The following is a 23,571-nucleotide window of genomic DNA, read 5'->3' on the forward strand; positions in this document are numbered from 1 at the left end:
CAGCCCCATTTCTCCAACACCCCTCCGTCTATTTATTTACACACATTTCTTTATTTATTTGATGTGAGTTTGGGAAGAGGGGGCAATCACGGCAGTCATTTAAGGCACTAATGTCCAATCACGGGCCCCTTCACTCATGTGATTTAGGCAGTGCAGAAGTGGGTTTGCGGCAGAGAATGGTTGAGGTGGTAAGAGGGGTGGGTGGTGGTGGGGGGCAGAGGCCGTTTAGGCTGGACCCTAATAGGAAACTGGCAGTCTTATTCCTTCCCCAGATTCTGTTTGTCACCCTGCTCTCCATTACGTGCCTCTCAACCCTGATGGCTTTGGACAGGAGCTGATCAAAAAACCATCGCTTGACCTACACGCTGTGGCAGAATGAGCCCCGCACCCTGCACAGAGAGAGAGGTGGGTGTGGGGGGGGGGTGAGATAGAGGAGGAGGCTTGTATGTCAGCGTATGTGCTGATAGGAGAGAGAGTGCAGTGGTGAGGAGGGACAATGGGGGCGGCGGGGGGGGGGGGGGTGATAGCTCTCGGACGGGACAAGAGGGCTGTAAATAAAATGACATTATTATTTCCTCTGTCCCGTCATGTAGAAAAGCCAATTATGGTAATGCTGCTGCCGGCGTGTCAGAGGGAATGCTGGGATGTGCTTCCCATGAAGCGGCTAACATGAGAGCAATGCCCTGATCAGCAACACAGGCCTCAGTTTGACAGGAGATAGAGAGAAGAGGGAAGAGAGGGAGGAAAATGAGAGGGGAGGAGATATGAACCCAACAACAAAGTTCTAACCTGGTCAGGGTTTTCTTACTGATAAATATCACGTTATCTGCTAGAGAAAGAGTCAAAATCTCCCCATGTGTGTGTATTTTCTCTATTTACAGATCACATATCACTCCCACTGCTCCAATCATATATTAAGCTGTAGGAATCAATGTTTCATTATGTGTAAAAAAAAAAAATCAACCTTGTCATCTAATACAGTGTAGCTCTGTGATAAGAATATGATTGAGAACCTATAAGAGCAGCTTTCAACCTGAAAAGTTCAGGAGTTCATGAATTATACTCTGTCACACCTCAAAAAATTCGATGAGATGAATTATGCAAAGACGGCGGTGAAAGAGCCGGATATTGAGGGTGTCGGCGATCATTTACTTTAGGAGCTAATTCGTTCTCATCTCATCTCAGGCTTCTTGTGGTATCCCGTTCTTCAAATTCCTCCATTGCTTGATACGAGGTGGGAGCTCTCCTTGAAATAATACCTTAGCTACCTTTCCCCTTTGACTCTGCTCCATCAGTCCCACCCCCCCTTCTCCCTAACTCCCCCATCCTCCTCTTCCTCCTCTCTCCTGTTTCTCGCTCACATGCTCACATGAGCCCCTCCCAAGCGGAATAATGGGAGCATATGGCCTAGGCAGCACCTACAGGGCCTTAAATAACTGCTGCAGCATTCCAGCTCACTGTACCAATTTATCTCTCGCCCCCCCTCTCCACCCCCATTTCAAAACACTTCTAGCCTGAGTTGAGCTCAGCAGATAGCAGCAGATGGGACATGTTGTTCTTCAGATCTGTAGACCTACATGGACTGAAGTTGAGAGTCCTGGGAGTGTTATTAAGTAAAATACTGTGTGTTATTAGCAGATATTCTGGAAGTCACCACCAGACCACCGGATGATCAGTTGATATCTATATGGTTGCAGTTAGCTAGAAAACACTCATAACCCCTCTTGTCCCAACCAGAGGGGTAGAAGATCAGTGTTTGCAGCCAAATATATACACACATCTATTCTGTATTAATGTGGGACGTACACATGATTATGATTCTGTGTGTTAGGTCTGAATCAATAGATGATATTTTGGGGCCAAGGCTGATACTGATATTAGTGAGAAAGGACATTCTGCCATTGATACACTGGCTGGAATACACATTGGATTTATTTTGCTATGATCCCCTCTAATGTTGTTATTACCTGTGACAAAGTAAATACATTTATCATCCAAATTAACTGCACTGAACACTGGCATCTCTTCACGTATCGTAATATCAGGTATAACCAATACCAGAATTTAAGTGCTTTTATCAATATTTGAAAGCATACAAATTCTGTAATTGATACCTCAACCAATAGCCTTTTGTGCAATAATCCCTGCAAAACAGATATGTAATTATAATTTTACCATTTAAAAATTACCACCAATTTAAAGTGGACCAAAACAATAAACTTAACCTGAGCAGCTTTTTCTGAATTATCCTTATTTTGAAGAAAAGGTTTTGATATTGTCACAACATATATGGCCACACCAATGTCAACGATAAGCCGGTATATTGGTCTGGCTCTAGTAAAGGTCAAAGGTCAGACAGGTAGTCAGTGCTAATGTGTTACAGGTCATGTTCTCCTGTAAATATATCTATATGACCAACAGACACACCTCCATCTGACCTCTAAAAAAATTATATATGTATTGATGGGATGTGAGTATGTGTGTGTGTGTGTGTGTGTGTGTGTGTGTGTGTGTGTGTGTAAGTGAGCAAGAGTGTGAAAGGTACTGCTGTTTTATTTATAGAGTGAGTGCTATTTATACCCAACTCAAAGATCAGTTCAGAGAGGCTGCTTGTGGGCCACAGCCAAGATCACTCTCCATTACTGTGAATGCATAAAACACACACACACACACACACACACACACACACACACACACACACACACACACACACACACACACACACATACCTGCATGCACAAACACACACTTATATACAATCTAAGGCTGCAAGAACTATTGTCTCTGCTCTTTACGCAAGCATGCAGTAAGAATGCAGGGAGATATTTACAGTGTATCCAGCTGTGTGTTAGGAGGGAGGGTCTGAGCCCACACTGACTGACTGAGTGTTCTTCATGGAGTACAGGAGGCTTTAACATGCTGGCAGATCAATACAGTGAACCAGCACCAATCGATTGCAATTCATCTGGCTTTTTAAGAAAAAAAAATTCTCACCCACTCACATACCGCTGAGCTACTGCGGTTGTCCTGTGAGGCAATGCATAAATGAACACATATGCATACATGTGAACATAAGCGCAACAACACACACACCTGGAACGATTGTGTTCTCTCTCTCCATGCAAACACAGGTTCAATAAACCCGTATGGAATTTATTTATTTTTATTGCGCATATCAGGCTATCCTGGTCTTCTCTGCATAACAAGGCCTGTATAATTAAACCATAAATTTCAGCACGCTCCTTTAATTACCACAGACAATGTCAGGAGGCAGCAGAGTAAACAAATGGCTTTGAAGTGAGCAGAGAGAGGGGGAAAAAAACGGAAAAAAAAATGCTTCGACACAGCAATTGAGAAGCTGTTCATTTTGGTTGGAAGGTTGTTCCACGTAAAAAGGATGAAATGTTCAAAAGAGTGTACGTGTATGAGGAGTACAGTATGTATTTCTGTTCCCTCCCACCTTTTCTAAGAATGGTTTTGAGGGATGCAGGTTCTCTGCAGAGTGAAAGGAAGAATAACTGTGTTTCACTGTGAGCATGACTTGGTGCAAATATGTATATTCAGATGAGCATGCTTGAAACAAACTAATAAAGCATGTTGAAGAGTATGTTTGCCTGCATGTGTAAGCATTTGTTTTTCATGAGCACACACACACACACACACATACGCACACGGCAGGCGGGTTTGTATGTAATTTAGTGGGAACCTGGGCTCTTGTCCCTCTTGACCATGACTTGATTTGTCTGCACAACCCTGCATGTTATATATTATATACCTACTTGTGTGTGTGTGTGTGTGCGTGCGTGCGTGCGTGCGTGCGTGCGTGCGTGCGTGCGTGCGTGCGTGCGTGCGTGCGTGCGTGCGTGTACACTCCAGGTCAATGTCAACACACAGACCTGCTTCCCAGCAGCTTAGCTAATTACACAAGAGCCCCGAAGGCCACTTAGAACAGGTTAGCTAATTAACAAACAGACTGATTGCAGATTAATTGAGAGGTGTTCCTAATCTTCCCCCCTAAACACAATGACAAATGCTAACTGGCGCTAATTAGGCCGGTATGGAGAGTCGAGAGTTGAGTTTGCATTTACAGTTGCTGCAGCTCATATGGACGTGTAGCTTTCACACTCAGCTGCTTCTTCCTGAGCTACCAACAGCTTCAGCTCATGAACTTCAGTTAGACAAGTAGGACAACTTTTACCAGTTGTTTGTTCACAGTTTTGTGTTTTACTGTCATTGGATTAGCAATGCTGTACTAGTATTAATAGAATTGTAATATGTTTTGTGGTAAATAAGTGTGATCCTACTTAATTTTTAAAAACAATGCAATTCTTTCACTGGCAAAAAAATATTGCAGCTTTGTGATTTACTCTGATAATGTGATATGCTCCCTAAATAGAATAATATGAAGAAATTTAATATAATCCACATTTCTTTAAAATGCAAGTAAAATATAACTAACACTTTATTATCAATTCCCATTTTTAGAAAGACATCCAATAGCGCAAGTATTGTAAAGATGACTTAATTAAGACACAGGTGTGTTGGAGAGGTATTTTTGTTCGCAAAATTATTTAATTGTTTAATTATTTCATTCTTCATGTCGACACAATTGCAATTGCACAACTCATAACAACTTCGGTGCCAGCTCATGTGCTGCAATTAATATGTGATACAAACAGAGAGGATGTTTTCAGCAGCCCTCCAGTTAAAATCTCAAAAAAGGTCCCTCTAAGAACATTTTCTTGCTCTTCAAATTTCAATGACAGCATAATTTTTAGACTTCAATTGGGCAGCTGACCTTTCTCCTTTCTGTGTGTGTGTATGCGTGTGTGTGCGTGTGTGTGTGTGCGTGCACGCACATGAACATGCAAATGCGTGAGAGCTGGATCCATGTCTGCTTGCGCATGAATGGTTTGTATAGATCATGAAACCTGAGGTGGTTTCAACACAATAGGCTCTGGTGGATTTCAACATCAAAATAAAGAGAAATAGGCCCCTCACCAGGGACCTGAACCAGCACCCATCTGTGAGGTGATCACCCACTGACAGAAACTAGACTCCGCCACACCCCCTGTTCTATCTTGCAGATTTCACAACCACTAAAAACTACTCCAATGGTCTGACTTCTTCCAATCTGCCTCGATAAATTTATCCAACAGCTACCCTGACCAACAAACACCTGTGCCTTTCAAGCTGCCCACCCACCCAAAATACACACACTCAGATTCCACCTGGCCTCTTTCAACCTCTGACCCCACCATCACCTAACTGTCCCTCCTTCCTATTATCTTCCTTTATCCATCTGACTCCTTTGCTTTCCTCTTTCTTCACCGCCACCTGCGCTTTTAAATCCCCAAGTCAGGATGGACCACTTCACCTGAACAGCACATCGCCATTAAACACACACACACACACACGCACACACACACACACACACACACACACACACACACACACACACACACACACACACACATACAAATGCATGCACCTACATCAAAATCCCATAGAACAAACAGACACACATGCGCGTGCACACACACGCATGCACACACACACGCACACAAAGTGTTAAGTATACAAATACAAACATGCACTGTCCGTGACAAGACAACAGCCAGCAGCAGCTGCTTCCATCTCCTAGCAACGGCCAACCTGACACATGACCCAACGATGGATAATTACCGTAAATCACCACAGCTCACACACTAACAGAGAGAGAGAGAGAGTACTGGGAGGGTAAGGGAAAGAGTGAGAGAATAAGCGAGGGGGGTGTCAGGGATAGAGGGGTGAATTGGTCATGTGTGAACTAATGCACCTTGATGAGCTGAAACACACTGGCTTTTTGAAGCACATGCATGTTCACGCTTAAATGCCATCTGTATTGAGTCAAACAGCACTAAATAAAACTGAATTTATATATGAATGTTAAAAAAATACACATCCTTACTCACTGAAATGTGCACACCCTTATACGCACACACCGACACACTGGTAGTGTTGTCGCTGTAATCTGAAACTGCAGGCCCCGCCTCCTACTGAGGCACTTGTCTGTCAGGGATTCAACTACTTTATACACAGGCGCCAATCAAAGGGCAAACAGCACTGTAAGGGTGAGCCCATCTGACACAGCTGAAAAATGGCAGTTTACCACGAAAATGACGGATACTAATTTGTCTAATTTCTGATCAGTTATAAATCGATATTTTCAGTTGTTTGGCTATTTGCTGAATAAAAGAACTCCTTATGTGACTTCGTTCACTTCATTTCTTCTACAGCAATCTTAATAAACACATTTACATATCTGCAAGCATGCTGCCCACTAACTCTCTCTCTCCCTCCCTCCCTCTATCTCTCTCTCTCTCTCTGAACAAAGTTTACTCCAAATTATAGATTGATTCTCGATAAGCATGTGCGACTGCTCCCTCATTTCTGCCCTCCTAGACATGCAATCTGTCCCTCTCTTTCCCGTCTTTCTTTCCTGGCTCCCCCTCCTTCGTCTCCTCCCTCCCTCCCTGTGCGAGTCCTGGCTGCTGCAGACATTTGATCTGGCTGCCTTGTGATAGATTGACAGGTAATGAGGAGGTTGAAGGGGCGTTGGAGACAGGAGCAGGTGTTCAGCACAGTCTTTTTGGCCAGCACTAAGCTGCCATGTCCTTCACTGCTGCACCTCACCGCACCACTCCACTTCCTCTCTCTCATACTTTCCCTCCTTCTTTCCTTCCTTCTTTCCACCATCCCCCTTGCTCTTCCTGAGAGGACTATGCAATCCATCACACAGTGACATGGTCGGACATAGACTGTCTTTATATGGGGAAAAACACACAGGCCGTGGAAATAAATAGAGAAACGAACATCCAGTCCCATGCTGGCAGAGGCAAACTAGGACTTGGACTGATCAGTCAAACTGTGTAGAGGAGAGGGGGAGACTGATTTGGAGCATCCAGTGTGGAGACGACCGATATGAGGTTTTAAGATGCTCTCACTGGGGCCGATTTGACTTTATCAGGTTGAAAAGATTTCAGGTTATGTCTTTCTCCTCAAAATGAACTCAAGAAAAGTAGCTGAAACAGCATTGTGCCCCCCAGATTGAAATTACTGACATCTATTTTTGGTGGGATGCAGCTTTCGTTGCAGGATGTACAATTTTATATTTGTGAGGAAATCTGGCCTCACCCACACGCATTCTCTGGTCAGCCACTTGCAATAAAACTGCACACATTCACCTGCATCCTGCATCGCCGATAAGAAGAAGCCAATATCATGTATATCGGTCTAACCCTACTGCTACCTGAGTCCGTCACTTTGACCTGTTTCAGTCCTGCTGACAAAGCACAGCTGTGCATCACAGCTCCCAAACTAAGGAACAAGAAGAGGCAGAGAGGAAAGATGAGTAGAAAGAACAGAAACCTGAGTAGAAGTACGGTTGGACTAAATCGAAACATTGGCTGCCAGGGCCTGTGAGTGATTTCTAATAAACGAGAAAGCTAATTTTCTTTGATTCTGAGTAAGAATGAATGGTTGCTTTTCATTGCTAAATGCACCACTTTGGTCAGAAGAGAAATGTAGAACAAGTCAACAAAAGTCACAAGAAACTTTTCCATCATTTGGTCAGGAATTTGGAGCAGGAAATGTCTTTATTCTGTTTTTATCTGTGAATTGTTATCATGAAAACATCTCAAGGCTACAATGTTTTTCATCCACTTTATGAACAGCACATATCTTGTCCGATCATGTTTGGGATCAAAAACAAACTCAGTGAAACATTTCTCATTGAGATACCACACCTCAAAGGTCAAAGGTGCAAACCAACTGCTGTGGCCTGAAAACAATGAGGTTTGTATTGCCGTCAGAGGAGCGGGCGAACGGAGACAGTGTGGCTTCAGACTATAAATCCAGCCCTCCACTTTACTACCAAACATTAAAGGCCACGTCACCCTCCTAAATCAGCCACCAGAGGGGAGACAGCAGGGCTAAAACAGGGAGCATTTGCATGTTTCCTCAAACATTCCTGAGAGGTGAACAAACCACTCGGCCATCCTCATCTTGGACGGTCCTAACATGTCGGTTTGAGACTACAGACGACATGATGGATCCCATGGCTGACTGTCATGGCGGACTCTATGCAGCAATTTGAGGGGTAGGATCTGACCCATTTTCTTACTTATTCCAGGCTTGTGTCACCCGGACAATCTTATCAACTGTTTAATGATCTGAAATAATTACTGATAAGAGTGTGTGTGGAATTAAAAGACTAGACCACCCAGCCACCCCAATTGATAATTCACGAAAAAGAGAACCTGTTTCCCGAGGGGAAAAAAATGAAATAAAAATGTCATTGACGCACAATCACGTTCAAACACACTCGCCTGTCAGTTTATAACTCTCCTACTCTCACTCACATACACACACACATAGACCAAACATCGTCCTACACACAAACAGACACCCCCACACACACACTTTTTAAGCCCTCGCCTGGCATCAGCTGTCACACAACCTGTCTCGGAGAACTAAGCGGAGACAGACGCTGTCAACTTAGAGTGCTTCAAATGCCCACATCCAGCCAGGCAGAGGAGAAATCAAGCCTGTCTCCCAGTATAATTTGCGCTAATCCTTCATGGGAGATAGTAAAGTCTATGGCATATCTGCCTAATAGCATCAGTCACCGGCAGGTTCTAATCTCATATTTAGACCCATTTCCATCACGGACTGACGACAAAAGCACCAGCACAAAGTGTGATTACCTTCTTATTTTTTTACATTTCTGCATGACTTGACTCCAGATAATGGCGGTGAAGGAAGGGGGGCTTTGGGGGGGTTCAGCAAAACAGGAGAAGTAAAAACTTAGAGGTTCATTTCTTTGTGGAGGAAGAAGAAAGTCATTTCAGGCAACGACAGAAGACAGGTGAACAGGAAAAAAAGGAGTAAATTAAGTGGTGAACTGGAGAGAAATAGTGGCAATGCAGAGACATATTCATATATCCTTTAGCACGTGCGCGCGCGCGCACACACACACACACACACACACCCCTCTTCAAAGCATTTACAACCTGTGGTGTTTGTCCTGCTCTGCTGGCTGCTTTACCACGTGCATTTGAATGCTGACTGGAGTGCATCCCTCTCTTTCAGACAGCACCATAAAAGACGACACACACAATGAGGGCTCTTTTCAGCCGAGTGGGGCTGCCTGGGGGTAGGGAAGCACCTCTGAAACCGCCACAGCACTTAAATTCACAGGGGTACAATGAGGTGCTAAGCCTTACTGAATAATAAGAGATTATTCATAAAGATGACAAACAGAACAGAAACAAACTATACAAAGTGTTGGGATGAAAAGTCCTTTACTTGCAGCTTTCTTGTCGCAGTGTGTGTGTGTGTGTGTGTGTGTGTGTGTGTGTGTGTGTGTGTGTGTGTATGTGTGTGTGTGTGTGCGTGCGCCTGTTTGTGTCTCCAAGAGTGACCTGGTGAAAGGAGGGAGACAAAAAGAAGGGGAGGTAGTGCAAGGATCCTAATGAAGCTGTAAATCAGAGTCCGATGAGAACAGACTCTGAAGGAGGATCACATCACTGAAGATCAATGCAGACAGCCACACACACACACACACACACACACACACACACACACACACACACACACACACACACACACACACACACACACACACACACACAGACAAGAATAAAGATGAGAAACAGCCAGACGCAAACACATGCCAGAATTCCCCAGTGAGGCCAACATATGAAAGTACAAGGGAGTACATGAGTATAAGCACACACATTCATTCATACACTGACACACAAGCACACACACACACACACACACACACACACACACACACACACACACACACACACACACACACACACACACACACTCATGTACAAGCTATTAAACTTCCTCCATGCTGTCCCACTAGAACCCACCCATGGGCTCAGGAGTCCCACCTCCTTGTTCAATCCTGCTCGTCTGAATAATATCGGCCATGATGAATGGTGCCATAACTCTGATATCCACAATCAATCTCTGCTTTAAAGACACATCCATCTTCTGTAATGCCGGTGGTGGTGGTGGTGGTGGTGGTGAGGAGGGTGGAGGTGGTGGCTTGCCTGACCTCATAGTGGAAGGGTGGTGGGGGGGGGGGGGTGTTCAAGGGGTGCTGATGGGAGGCAGGCGGTTAGAAGGGAGTGGAAGGGGAGCCACTGAGTGAGGTCTGTCAGCTCACATCTGGCTGCAAAAATAAATGATGTTTATGAAGACAAATGAAAATGAGCAGTCGTTTACACACACACACACACACAAACAAAATGTGTGGAGAGGAAGGAACAAAGTGAGGCTGTGAGAGAATAAAATAGGAGAGGTAGTGAGGGAGGAAGGGTATTCTTTGATGTAATCGGGTTGCAAGGATGAAAAGGTCCTATGTCTCTCAAAATCTATCCGTCTTGGTCAACCTGTAAACATTATTGAGTGCCATCACAAATCACACACACACACATACACACACATACACACACACACACAAATATATTTCTGTACACGGACTATAGTTCCATCACTCAACTTTGCTGCACACTGCAAACAATCAAGCATTTTTATTGCTAAAAAAGCCTTCTCTCAGCAAGAAAAGATATCAAAATGGCAACTAAGAGACTGGAACTTAAACCTATGAGTGTACTAGAGGAGGGGGGTGGGAAGGGTTTAGAGGGCTTCACCAGTGAACTATCCATGACCTGTTAAAGGGGTCACCCCTCAGTGACACCACCACTGAATATTCCTCTTAATGATGTACCACATCTTTTCACCCCCGCAAAGCAAGGAAACATTTAGACTGTCAGGAGGGCTCCCCCCACCCCCTCTCTCCCTCTATCTGCTAGCCACCTCGTGCTGCCCCAAGTTGGATTTTTAATTATTGAACAGAGAATTTCACCCGCAGTTTTTCAGCTGCTCTTCAGGCTGTCTGATCTGCCAAGACCTGGCTGGATTCAGAGAAGAAAAGTGAGCCAGTTTTCAATGAGGCATTCTCATAATATGTATCAGAATTGTGTGACTTTTATTGACACAGCCGTTATGCGCACTACCATTCATAGTTTTTTATTCGCAACACCAACAGTCCAGGGGTCTATGATGCCCCTGTATCAGCTCATGAAGCCTGATTGTAACTTTTATTTGATTGCTTTGATGTATCCTCTGATCCTGAATATATTTGCTTGATCTTTATTATAATTATTTTGACAAATCTGGTTCAACATAGTAAAAGCACTAGTTTTAAAGCTCTGGCCTTGGTAATACTTTACGAAAAGGATACATAATAACGGTTTGCTAATGCTAAGTTACATATGTGAGTGCTAAATCGGCATGACCATGTACATAAACACCATTGGTAAATGATGACTAGACACTAGGGGCGTTAAGAAATTTCGCGTCAAGAAATTTCACAAAATAAAAACAACAAAATAAAATTCAGACGCCCGAAATAAAAATCAATGGGAAAAAAAACAACAATGCGAAGCGACACAACGTACCACTAACACTGACGATTTTTGACCCTCTTGCCGACTGTATACACATAGTACAAGCAGAAGAAGGACACTGTAGCAACGCCACAGAAGAAGAAGAAGTGAAACAATTATTTCTAAATGGAGGAAGATGAGGTCAAACAAGTAGTGGACGCTCCTTCATCAAACAAAATGGCTGTGTGGACTTATTTTGGCTTCCCATGTAAAAGACAAGGCAACCGTGAGACACACACACACACACATATATATATATGAATAGATAGATAGATAAATAGATAGATAGATAGATAGATAGATAGATAGATAGATAGATAGATAAAACAAATATTTTGTTTTTCAAAGCAAAGAGCAATTTATTTTGTACTGACACAGCAATAACTAATAACTTTGATTTTTGCATTTCTGATTTTTGATTTTGGCTGCACGGTGGTGCAGTGGTTAGCACTGTGGCCTCGCAGCAAGAAGGTTCCGGGTTCGAGTCCCGGCTCGGGCACGGGATCTTTCTGTGTGGAGTCTCCATATTCTCCCCGTGTCTGCGTGGGTTCTCTCCGGGTACTCCGGCTTCCTCCTACAGTCCAAAGACGAGGGGAGGACGAGGCTGATTGAATACTCTAAATTGACCGTAGGTGTGACTGTGAGTGTGAATGGTTGTTCGTCTCTGTATGTTGGCCCTGTGATGGACTGGCGACCTGTCCAGGGTGTACCCCGCCTCTCGCCCGTTGACGCTGGGATAGGCTCCAGCCCAGACCCTTAATGTGTAGGAATAAGCGGAAGATGACGATGGATGGATTTTTGATTTTCTTTAATCTTTATTTCATATCGTGGGTATTTTTTATCGTGAGCCCTTTTCCTTATTTTGTATCTTTTTGTGAGTTGACTATTTCATTCCACCCCTACAAGACACATTAGTTAAGTGTTATGTATTGGTTAGTTAACAGTTGGTTAACTGTGAAATAAGAAAGCATTACTAACAGTTAACTAAGAATTAACTCATGGCATTTAATATGTCCTCATTGTAAAATGTTACCACAGCCATTGTGGAAGAAGGGTAGGAAATCCAGGTGGGATAGAAGTAGCTGGGATGGCATTCACTCGTCACAGAGGCTGATAAAGGAGGTGGAAAAGGTGAGAGGAAGCTGGAAACACAGTGTATGCAGTCAGCCACGATTTTAACACAAAAAGTTGTAGATAAGCATGCCTTGACTGGACTGACACAGTTTGCGATTGTAACTGACACATTGGTTACAACAGACATTCATGTGTACAAGCTGTTCTGCAATGTAATGCGTTCTTTAACGGGCCCCAGGCGTTTGGTGCTGTGACCCTTCAGACCTCAAACTGGGGCCCGACCACCTGGGAAAGCTGTAATCTCTCTGTCAAACAGCTCTTTAGTAGCAGGTACAGAGTTTCTATATGTGTGTATGTGTGTGTGTGTGTGTGCACATAAATAAAGAATGTGCTACCAGATCTGATACCAGAACTCAATCAGAGCATGATACACACGTAAACATGAGAGTTTATATTCATTTTAACCTCAGAAATAAAATGTTATTCCTGAAAATTTTATAAATGCCTTCATGGAACACACCCTCGCTGGCTGCACTATCAGCTTTATAGCTGAAATGATTTTAATCTTCTCTTAAAGTGCTTAATTATTACGTATCTTCTTCAAAGTTTGCTTCAATGTAGTTGCAACAAAACACACACACACACACACACACACATGTAAACGGGTACACTTATCTGTTGTGAATACAGAGAAGACAGAAAACATTACAGAGCCGTTTTTTTGGCACCAGGCAAAGTGAAAAGGGAGGGTGGAGGTGGTTGGGGGGGGCATAGAGGAGAGAAAACGAGGAGAAGAGTGAACGGCGGGGGCGGGCTGAAGGAGCAGAGATGAGGGAGGAAGGGGGAGGGAGGGAGGGAGGGTTGAGTGTTGGAATGAACTCTCTCAGGCTTTGTGGTGCACGTTTCCCAAGGCCCCCGCCTGGCCCCTTTGATAAATGACACATGTCATTCTGTCAGCTTGTGACACTGCAGCTGGGAGGCCCTGTGATGTATGGCTCTGCTGAAAAAGGAAATCAACTTTTTTCCCTTCTCTCTCTCTCTCTCTCTCTCTCTCTCTTTTCTCTTTCTCTGTCTTACTGTGTCTGTCTCTCTCTCTCTCTCCCTCTCTCTGTTCCCTTCTCTCACCCCCCTCCTTCCTTTGGCCCAGGCTGAGCACATGGCCTTTTTATACAAGGATTTAGGTTTCCCCTGGTCCAGTGAGCTCCCTCCTCCCCCCCCTCCACCCCACAGCGATAGACAGACATGCATGCAACCAGGTTGAAGCCGGTTCAGTACACACACACATGCAGACACACACACTGATACAGCTGCTACAAACAAGCTGAAACCACTAGGAAAAGGGGGCTATGTTGCATCGTAGATCCGGGATTTATGGCTAAAAGCTGAGGAAGTAAACAAAGTAAACACTTTTTAGAAGGCAAGAGAAGTGGGTAGGGAGGGGAGATGGTGGTGATGGTGGGGGTGATAGTGGTGGGGGTGGGGGTGGGGGTGGGGGTGGGATTAAAATTCTGGTTGGTCAGGATGGCTGGTGTCTCCCTCCGGGTCATCTGTCATCCATGTGTCTGACTGGAGGATGAGCACACACAGCTCTGGAAAGACCAACCATACACACTCCCACAGGAACTTGGGATGCACTAAGAAAAGTATGCCCACACACGCAAACACACACACACACACACACACACACACACACACACACACACACACAAACAAACACACACACACACACACACACACACACACAAACAAACACAAACACACGTGCAGAAACATACAATATAGATGCAGGGAGATGAGTGTTAGCGCTCAAAAAGCTGCACTATCAATCTTCAATTGTTAGAAAAAAAATTTAACAAGATGTAGTTTTATTTCACATGCAGGGCAAATGGGTCCAGCCAATGAGCTGTTCCCGTGAGGTCTGCCCTAACCCTCCCTTCCTGGCAGATGGCCTATCAGAGCATCCCATTGACCCCTCCAATATAAACACACCACCCACGCAATGAGACCAACCACTCTCTTCCCCCTTTTATCCTCTTGCATACATGTTCTCTCTCTCTCTCTCTCTCTCTCTCTCTCTCTCTCTCTCTCTTTAACGGCTGACCTGTTATCAGAGCTCTGGAGTTTTAACGGCCCAAAAAAAACCCAAGCGTGAGTCAGGCGTGACGAAGCCACGTTTGCCAGTTTCACCTCACACACACACACACACACACACACACACACACACACACACACACACACACACACAATTCTCATGATTCTAAAAGACAAACACACTGATATGGAATCAAGCGAATACGCCTACATCATCACCTGCAATTAGCCAGTCCCGTGATGAGGTGATGAAAGTGTAGCTAGAAACTGCAGAAAGATTCAGGCTGTTCAGCTGACCGCGTACACACTAATGAGTGAGACTTCACAATATGTTGCTATGGGGACGGGGGGTGACTCTTAAAAGGAGAGCTAAAGAGCAAGAGATACAGACAGAGACAGGGAGAAAAAAAATTGAGAAGCATAAAAAGGAGGGAGAAGTTGGTGAGAATCCAAGAGACCAAAGAAGAAACAAAAGAGTTGAGTATGATAGCATGAATTGGTTATTAAAATTGGTTATTAATTATTTTTAAAATAAATGTGCTTTTCCACCTTAATTGTGAAACTTAACGCGATACTCAAAGCTTGTTGAGCCATATTTCAAAATAACGCAGCATTATGATGATGATGATGATGATGATTATTAGTATTATTATTAGTAGAAGTATCATTATTATTATTATCATGCTACTATTATTGATTTTTTGGCTTGGAGCATTTAGTATCGTGCCATTCTGGTTATAAAAAAAATATTTGGCTGCATGTAAATTGTCAAATTAACACCGTACAGCATTATAAATATCCACTGTGAGGGCCTTCCAGTCACAAGATATTAATGTTGGCTATAAAAGGTTCATATCTGTTGGAGCCTAAATATAAAGTCAGCTGAGCAAGAGGGAAAAGCTGAAGTAAAGGAGAGAAAGAGCAAACATAAAAAAACAGTAGTTCAGTCCAGACTGCGGCCACCTGGGGGTCACGACCTGCCTATGACCCCGTCAGATGTGCACTCTGGCTGGGGTTGGGTTGTGAGAAAAGCAAGGGTGTGCATGTGTGTTGGGTTTTGAGAAAAGCAAGGGTGTGCATGTGTGTGTGTGTGTGTGTGTGTGTGTGTGTGTGTGTGTGTGTATGGGGGGGGGGCAAGGCATCATTAGGCCTGAGTGATGAGCGGTGCCGATGTCTTACGTCTGCAGGGTAGAGCAGGACCAACACTGCATTTATAAATGCCAGAGGGCCCTCACAATGCCGTCAACAGCACCAAAGCACCAAGTGCGTGTGTGTGTGTGTGTGTGTGTGTGTGTGTGTGTGTGTGTGTGGTTAGAGGAGAGGGGGTCGAACCACCACTGGTAGGAGCCTCCTGTTAACAAGCTGCCTCTGTGACCCACAGGATATTGCTATACACATCTAGACAACAAACGCATTGAAAACACAGAGCGCCGCCGCCACTGGAAGAACATTCCTACCACTAATATCCATCTGCACATATAGTGTGGCCCCTGTAGCCATCTTATTTTTGTTTAGTCTCCTTTTTGCCCAAAGTTTAGTTTGAGCGGTTTGATTTTCTCTTTTAATCACAGCGGGGGGAGAGGAAGAAAGTGGCAGGAGGAAATGAGGGACGTGATACGACAAGCGGGGCAGTGTGTGGATGCAGGACCTCGGGAGTGTGTGCTTGTAGGCGAGTACGAAGGCAGCAGTGTTGGACTTCAAGGTCAGCTGATAAACACTGCATTCACAAGTCAAGTGCGGTAGAAGGTGGAGAGAACCTGCAAAGTCCTGTTTCCCTGCAATCCATGTAGCACATTCAATTAATCACTGGGGTTGTTACACCACCGGTAAAAAACAATCTCCATGATCACACGCACAAACAAAATTTCAAATTGCTATCATCCATCTAACCTGCCCATGTTAAAAGCATGGGGAGGAATGGTTGGGGGGGGGGGCTCCCTCTCAGCTCTGAAGGCCTGATGGTGAAAAATTAACAGCAGGCAGCCAAACAAGTAAAGGTGCCAGGGCGAAGGGATCAATGCGCGGCATCCACGGCAGGAGCAGCTATGTAAAACACTCGCCTTAAGTCAGCCGCATCCAGTTAATATTTAATCCCTCCATCCATCTCCACAAAGAGCGTTTCCCTTTTAGCTTTAGCTGCCGTTTACTTTGATTACACACAACCGTTTAGGGTGAGTGGGGGCAAAGCAGGAATGATAAGAGAGCATGGTGAGTGATTTGCATGGGGATGGAAAATATTTCCAGGTTTGATATTCGCTCAGAGCAGTCTGGTGCCAATGTGAGACAGAAGAGAGGCCTGAAGAAAGACTGAAATAAAAAGAACGAGAGAGAGAGGTTAGGATTGTGATGAGGAGGGATAGAAGAAAAATAACTGAGGCTGAATGGAACTCAGAAGAAAAAAAAACAAATTTCACTCCGAGGGGTTGCCTTATTTAAGACAAGAGATATGCAAATAAAGCAGGAGTAGAGAAATAACACTGATATTATCTTCCCCGGTTATTTTCTGTTCCAAATGATTTCTAGGGAGGAAATCCAAAACTGCAACTCCCGAGTGAACATGCAAATCCAATCGGAGTATTCCTGGGGAACCTTCACTCTCATGTTGCTTTTTTGCACTGCTGTTTTTGCTTCCTGCTTCTGCCGACTGAAGCTTCTGATGTTTACTCTGCGCTGGCAACCAAAAACTGCATTCATTACAGACACAGAGCAATAACTACAATGTGTAAACAACGAGGCACGTGAAAACTTTAAAATTCATAGGTGTCTGTATGTGTAAATGGTATGGTTTATAATTAGAAATAGCAAGATTTGACAGAAATGCTGGCTTAAATAAACATCTCGCTGTTTACTAAGACCAGTACGGCCAGCTGAATCTTACACGTTTTATTTTATTTTTTTAAAATTCACACTAAAACACTGATTGAAAAAAGGTCACTTGCATTTCCTTATTTTCACTGCAAAGCGAGAAGCTCCTTGGCCCAAAACATGCTTGTCACTCTATCAGTTATCCGAGAGTGTGTGAGATAGGCAATAGCAACTGTTCATTTTCTCACCCAGTGACCTCAACTCCCTATTTAACAATGTGGAATAAATGCAACCCTGTGCTAGCCAACAGGGTGACTAAGAGAGGATCAAGCCAGTTGCACACAACACACTAAACGCACAAACACACACACACACAAGATGAGGCTTTTCAACCTGTAGCAGAAGCGTATTCTAACTTTTTAAATGACAGTTTAAAAGCCGTGACAGGAAGTATTCTAGTTACGCTGGTTGCAGTATTAGTAGTTATACATTGTTAAAGGTGCCCACATCAGGCTTGTACACCCCCCCCCCCCCCTGCTACTACTTATCCCCATATAGACACCATGATCACAAATACCCTGAGCTATTGATCAGCAAGCGTCTGCTGTTGACCGTCGCGGCTGTTTTATAGAGGAGAAGAGGAGAGGGGCTGCAGGGGCCTGTGACAACACTGACAAGGGTAAAATGTTATTTCTCTTGCTTGCCGACAGCTGGACACAGTGTGGGAGAGGGGGGCCGGGTGCGTGGAGGGGTGATGCTGGGATGAAGTGAGTGGAGAAGGAGGCGGTAGCGGTGCTGGTGGTGATGATGGGGGGGGGGGGTGGGAGGGGGCATTCGGCCGGCAGTAATTCTTAATTGACACCTGTCAGGATAATGGCGGCAGTCACAGCTGTTGCGGGAGAATTTGTCCATCGTCCTGTTCATCTGTCAGCTCTAATACCCATCCTAAACACTGCCCCCTCTCCCTCCCCCTCCCCACCCCAGCCCAGCACCCCTTCTCATGCCATACTACCACCCCCTGTAGACCCCCGCCCATTAGCCTTCCTGGATGCTGCTCTTGGACTAGACATCGGTGCCCGCCTAAACCCTCCATTCGTTCTCTTTCTCACTGTAACGACAGAAGCAGCCCTGTTCCGTTACACCGCTGTAAGACACGCGAGCCATGTTGAGATGATTCATTGTTTGGCGAAAGGCAGCTCCAAAAAAAAGGAAAGAAAGAAAGAAAGAAAGAAATCAAGAGTGTGTAGTTAAACTCTTTCACTCCCTCATTTGTTTCTTTTGCAGCTTTTCATTTCCCCAACAATCTCGACCAAACTTTATCTGATGAGCTACAACTGGCACAAATTTGAAAAGAGAAGAAAAACAGTCTTTAGCACCCTATCACGCACACAAACACACACAAGCGCGTGCGCACGCACGCACTCAAACACACACACACACACACACACACACACACACACACAGGCAACAGCACTTCTCTCTTTCCTCTCTCTTTGCTTTTGAGTGGCAAAAAACACGAGTATTTACCCAGAATAGAGGGGGATGTGAAAAGAAAAAAAAAACATGCTGGAGAGAAGGAAAAGAGCAAGAAATAAAGAGACGGAGTGACGAGAAATGAGAGATGGAGATGGAGGAAAAGAGAGAGAGAGAGAGAGAGAGAGCGATAGGTAGTGAGGGATAGAGGGAGAAGAGACGGAGGAGTATGCAGGGCTTGGGTGTCCCTGGATAGGGCTTTAGCTCTTCTGTAGTGGGCCCATCTTGTTTGTCTTGTTTGTTTGTTGGCATCAAAGAGCTGCCTCTCACTCCCCCTGCTAACTGATGTAATGAGTGGGTAAGCTACATGGGTTTGTGTGTGTGTGTGTGTGTGTGTGTGTGTGTGTTTTTTCCTGCGCCGAGGAATTCAAATACTTATTAGACAAAATATTCTGTAATTGCTCATCTTTTATTGATAGAAGTAACATGTTAAATTTGGCTCGAGCAGACTTTCGCATCGCCTCTTGGGGAGGGGGGGCACTGATCAAGAGAGCAAATTTATACTCTGCAAATGTAATACTTTACTTAAGAAAATTTGAGATGTCAATTTTTGCGCCTTAAATGTTGCATGACTACTTCTCTTGAACACTTCCCCTCTTATCTTCCTCATGTCTCGGATTAAGTGCCAGGGAGAAATACAATTTAAAAAAAAACAACATATCAACAATTTTTTATTAATGAGCTCTTAAGTCTTACATTCCCACTGTTGAGCCTCTATGTAATTACTCAGCAAAATATTCTATTACATAGTAACAAGCAGCAGCATTTATCAAAGCTTTGAACCCAATGTGAGTTTCAGGGAAAGTTAAAAAAAAAAAAGTTTGTTATGCTGCTGTAACATTGAAAAATGAGAACAAAAATTCTTTATTTAGGGGGAAATTGTTTTTCTATGGCAGTCAGGAGTAAGACTGCTTGTCAGCCCAGTCCCAGAGGGCGGCTTTCTATCTGTTTCAGACTTGATTTTCTCAGACTTGATTTTTTTTTTTTCCTTCTCTCTTTTGGATCCCATGACTTGCTGCTGTTTTTATGTGCTGCGAGGCAGGCAACAAAGCACATCTGGCTGCTTTAATGATATGATTTCCCATCATACTAAGCCACCTCCATTATGACCTCCCACAGAGACATGCTGGCTGCACTTAAGCATTAGGTGTAGGTGTGTGTGTGTGTCTGTCTGTCAGTCTGGCTGTCTGTGTTTATGGTTGACGGTGTGTGTTTTCATATGTGTCTAAAGTGCAGCAAGGGCAACATACTGCTGGTGGCAGAGTGCCCCGAGGGCAGCTTTTGTTGAGAATGCCCCCAAAAACGCATCAAACATAGAGCAAGAGAAAGGAATGGCATTTGTGCTATGATTTATATTCTTATCTCTGTGCACATACACACACAAGCACACAACGCACGCGCACTCACACACACACACACACACACAAACACACACATGCTGTTCATTAATGCCTGCCATTTGATTAGCTATTCACTAAAGACCAATTTTTTTTTTAAATCACATAATGTTAAAACTATTTTATAAACGCCAACTTCGAATACATCATAATTTTCCAGGTTTTTAAACATAACTAACGCATGCAATTCAGTAACTAATATGCACAAACACACACAAACACTGTTTTGGTGACTCAAGGTAGCAGAGCATTTGACCTTTGACTGGTTCAAATCCCCCAATGTAAATTTAACTATTAGTTTTGGAGGTGGCCCAAGAGAGAAAGTGGCTATCGATGAGGTCGATCGATGCCACCTGCTAACGACACCGCCGCTCCAATTATAACAACCTCTAGCTGAGTCCGATTGTCAAACACACACACACACACACACACACACACACACACACACACACACACACACACACACACACACATTCTGGGGGAACGCCCAAGAAACATACAGTAAAAATTGAAGGAGGGGGAAATAAAACTGGCTGCGGTGGATCAATATGTGTGTTCCTGCTCTGTCTGATATCCCTCCGTTTGATTGGGAATCATGAGCAGATATGACATGTGGGAAATGTGCAGAGCTGCTGGTGGAGCTTGTTTTTGTGCTCCGCTGAGAGAACGCAGAGGATCTGAAGGAAGCTCCTGTTAAAGAGGATGACTAACGTGGAATGGTTACCATTACACCCGTTCAAGTTATTCATTCCAGGAAAACTAACACCGGTCAGCGCTGAGCTACAATCTCACACACGCACTGTCTTTGCCTCAGTTCTCTGTTCCTACTTTCTTACTCTGACACACACACACACACACACACACACACACACACACACACACACACACACACACACACACACACACACACACATACACTTTTCATTGAATTCTAACAAACTTCTCATTTCTTAGAAGTCACTGAACCTTTAAACAATTTGACTTAAGGCCACTCCAACTTTTAGGCCAAGAAACTAGTTTCTTCGCTGAAAATCAGCTCATCAACACAAGACTGTTTTAGTTCTGTAGTGTGGGAGGTTTGGTTTCCCGCAACATTAAAAAGTAGAAACACACACCTCCTGTCTGCTGTGCTCCTCAGGACGCCGGTGTGGATATAAGGGTTGGGGGGAGCGCATAAATCTGCGTATGCTGATAATTTTAAGGGGGGAATATCACATAGCATTAAGAGCACAAAGGTCGCTGTGTAATCTTAGATACCCCGGGCATGCAAAATCATTAATCCTTGGGTGCTGCATTTCTCCAGCTGGGAATAAACTAGGAGGCCTTCAGCCAGGCAGCTCGAGTTGGGAGGGCACTCACTCTCATGCAGCCAAAGTACGTGCCTCCGTGGAGGCCATGTTATGACGTAGCTGTGATTTACTAGCAGGACTATAACGTACACAAAAGTGTAAACACTTCAACTGTATGTTTGTATTTTAAAAATGGTTCACGGGATTACTTTGGAGTGCTTCTATATATCAAGAACAGCCCCGAGCTATGTCATTAATACAAAAACACACATTTCCACCCTTGCATTCCTTTCAAAAACAAGAGTAAGGAAATCCACCTGGACACACAAACGATCACAGAAAGGATATAAAAGAAAACAATGAGGGGAATAAAAAGAAGGCGGAGGAAAAGTTAGCTGTGCTGCTTATTACAAGGTTAGAAGAGCGGGTGGGGGTGGCGGAGGCTTAGCGAGGTCATTAACTGGCATTGTCTCCTGACGTGATTAGTCAGGTAGCAAAGTCCATTTGTCACCTGCACAGGCAAATTGAGTTGGTGCTGCACTAGAGGCTATGGGGACTGTATAATATCAACTTGATTACATCAAGGCAGCTGCGGACTTGACACCTTACTGAATTTGTCAGCATTAATCGTTAGGGCCTGTCACAAATCCATCAGCTCCGCAGATAATTAGGGCTCTCTCTAATGAAGCCAACGGGAAGCAACCTAACCCCCCCACCGCCACCATCACCACACACACACACACACACACACACACACACACACACTTACAGTCTCTCTTATAATTAACCATCATGCTCAGTAGGAATAAGGACTATCTTATCTATTCTTCGCCCTCATATTCCTCCTTTAAAAACGATTTCATCCTGCCTCCAATGAAAGACGGCGTCCCTCCATTCTGTCCTCTAATTGTTCCTCCCATCTCCTCGTCACCTTTAAATCAAGTGCTTTCATGATAAAGTGAAGCTACAAGTGCATTAACACACAGAGGAGCGTGATGAATATAAATGTTTTCACACCCTTGCTGATGCCGTTGTCTGTTCTCTATTTTTTGAAGGAAAACTAAAAAAAGAACTATGTTTCACTTGAAAAAAGTTGCATAAATCAACACTTTTTGGGTTTTTAATTTACAAAAACACTTCTTAACAATGTTTGAGAAAATCGTGCAATATTTTGTTTATGTACAAAAAAAGAGAAAATTATTTAATTTACTTCAGCGCACGTTTTACTGCAAAAATTGTAAATAAGCAATAAAAATCATTTGGAGAACAAGTAATATAAATGGAAGTTAGAACTATGTGGCCACAAACTGATAAGCATCTCAACAAGTGGACACTAAAATTAAAAGGGTAACATTTTAATTTGTCAATTAGGACATTTATGGTGTTATTTTATGCAGCCGGAGCACCTTGTATAATTAAAATAAATGACCACTGCAAAAATAATAGTAGAATAATAGTAATTCTTTTAAATAAGTTTGAAGGTAAGAAAAAGTAAACTTGTTGGAGACGATTGTGATATTGTTGTTTTAAATATCCGAGGCTTGTTCCTACCATCAGCAATTTCCTCTCCAAGCAGCAGCAAGGAGAGGAAGCCACAGGTCACTACCAGCTCCCAGTGGAGAATCAGGCTAGTCGTGTGTGTGTGTGTGTGTGTGTGTGTGTGTGTGTGTGTGTGTGTGTGTGTGTGTGTAGGAGAGTGTGTTGCTACTGGGAACGAGAAGTAGAGGGTGGTATCTCAACTCACTGTCATGTTCATGGAAGAATGGAAAACACTGTGTTTGCCAAGTTGTGATTGACCATTACGAGCCATGATGGCACGGCACTCAGTGGGCAGTGTAATGGATCAATGTGTGTGTGTGTGTGTGTGTGTGT

The 23,571-nt window shown here is 43.9% G+C and overlaps 1 protein-coding gene across 3 annotated transcripts in view; it reads right to left on the minus strand.

Annotated features, from left to right (window-relative positions):
• LOC147253713 (teashirt homolog 1-like) overlaps window positions 1-23,571 on the minus strand; it is a 36,349-nt gene that overhangs the window by 8,724 nt on the left and 4,054 nt on the right. The gene's annotated exons all lie outside the window — the stretch shown is intronic.

Source organism: Aulostomus chinensis, chromosome 11, assembly GCF_037954235.1.
Source record: "Aulostomus chinensis isolate RoL2024-O1b breed Wild chromosome 11, RoL_Achi_v1.0, whole genome shotgun sequence".
NCBI classification, from domain to species: domain Eukaryota; kingdom Metazoa; phylum Chordata; class Actinopteri; order Syngnathiformes; family Aulostomidae; genus Aulostomus; species Aulostomus chinensis.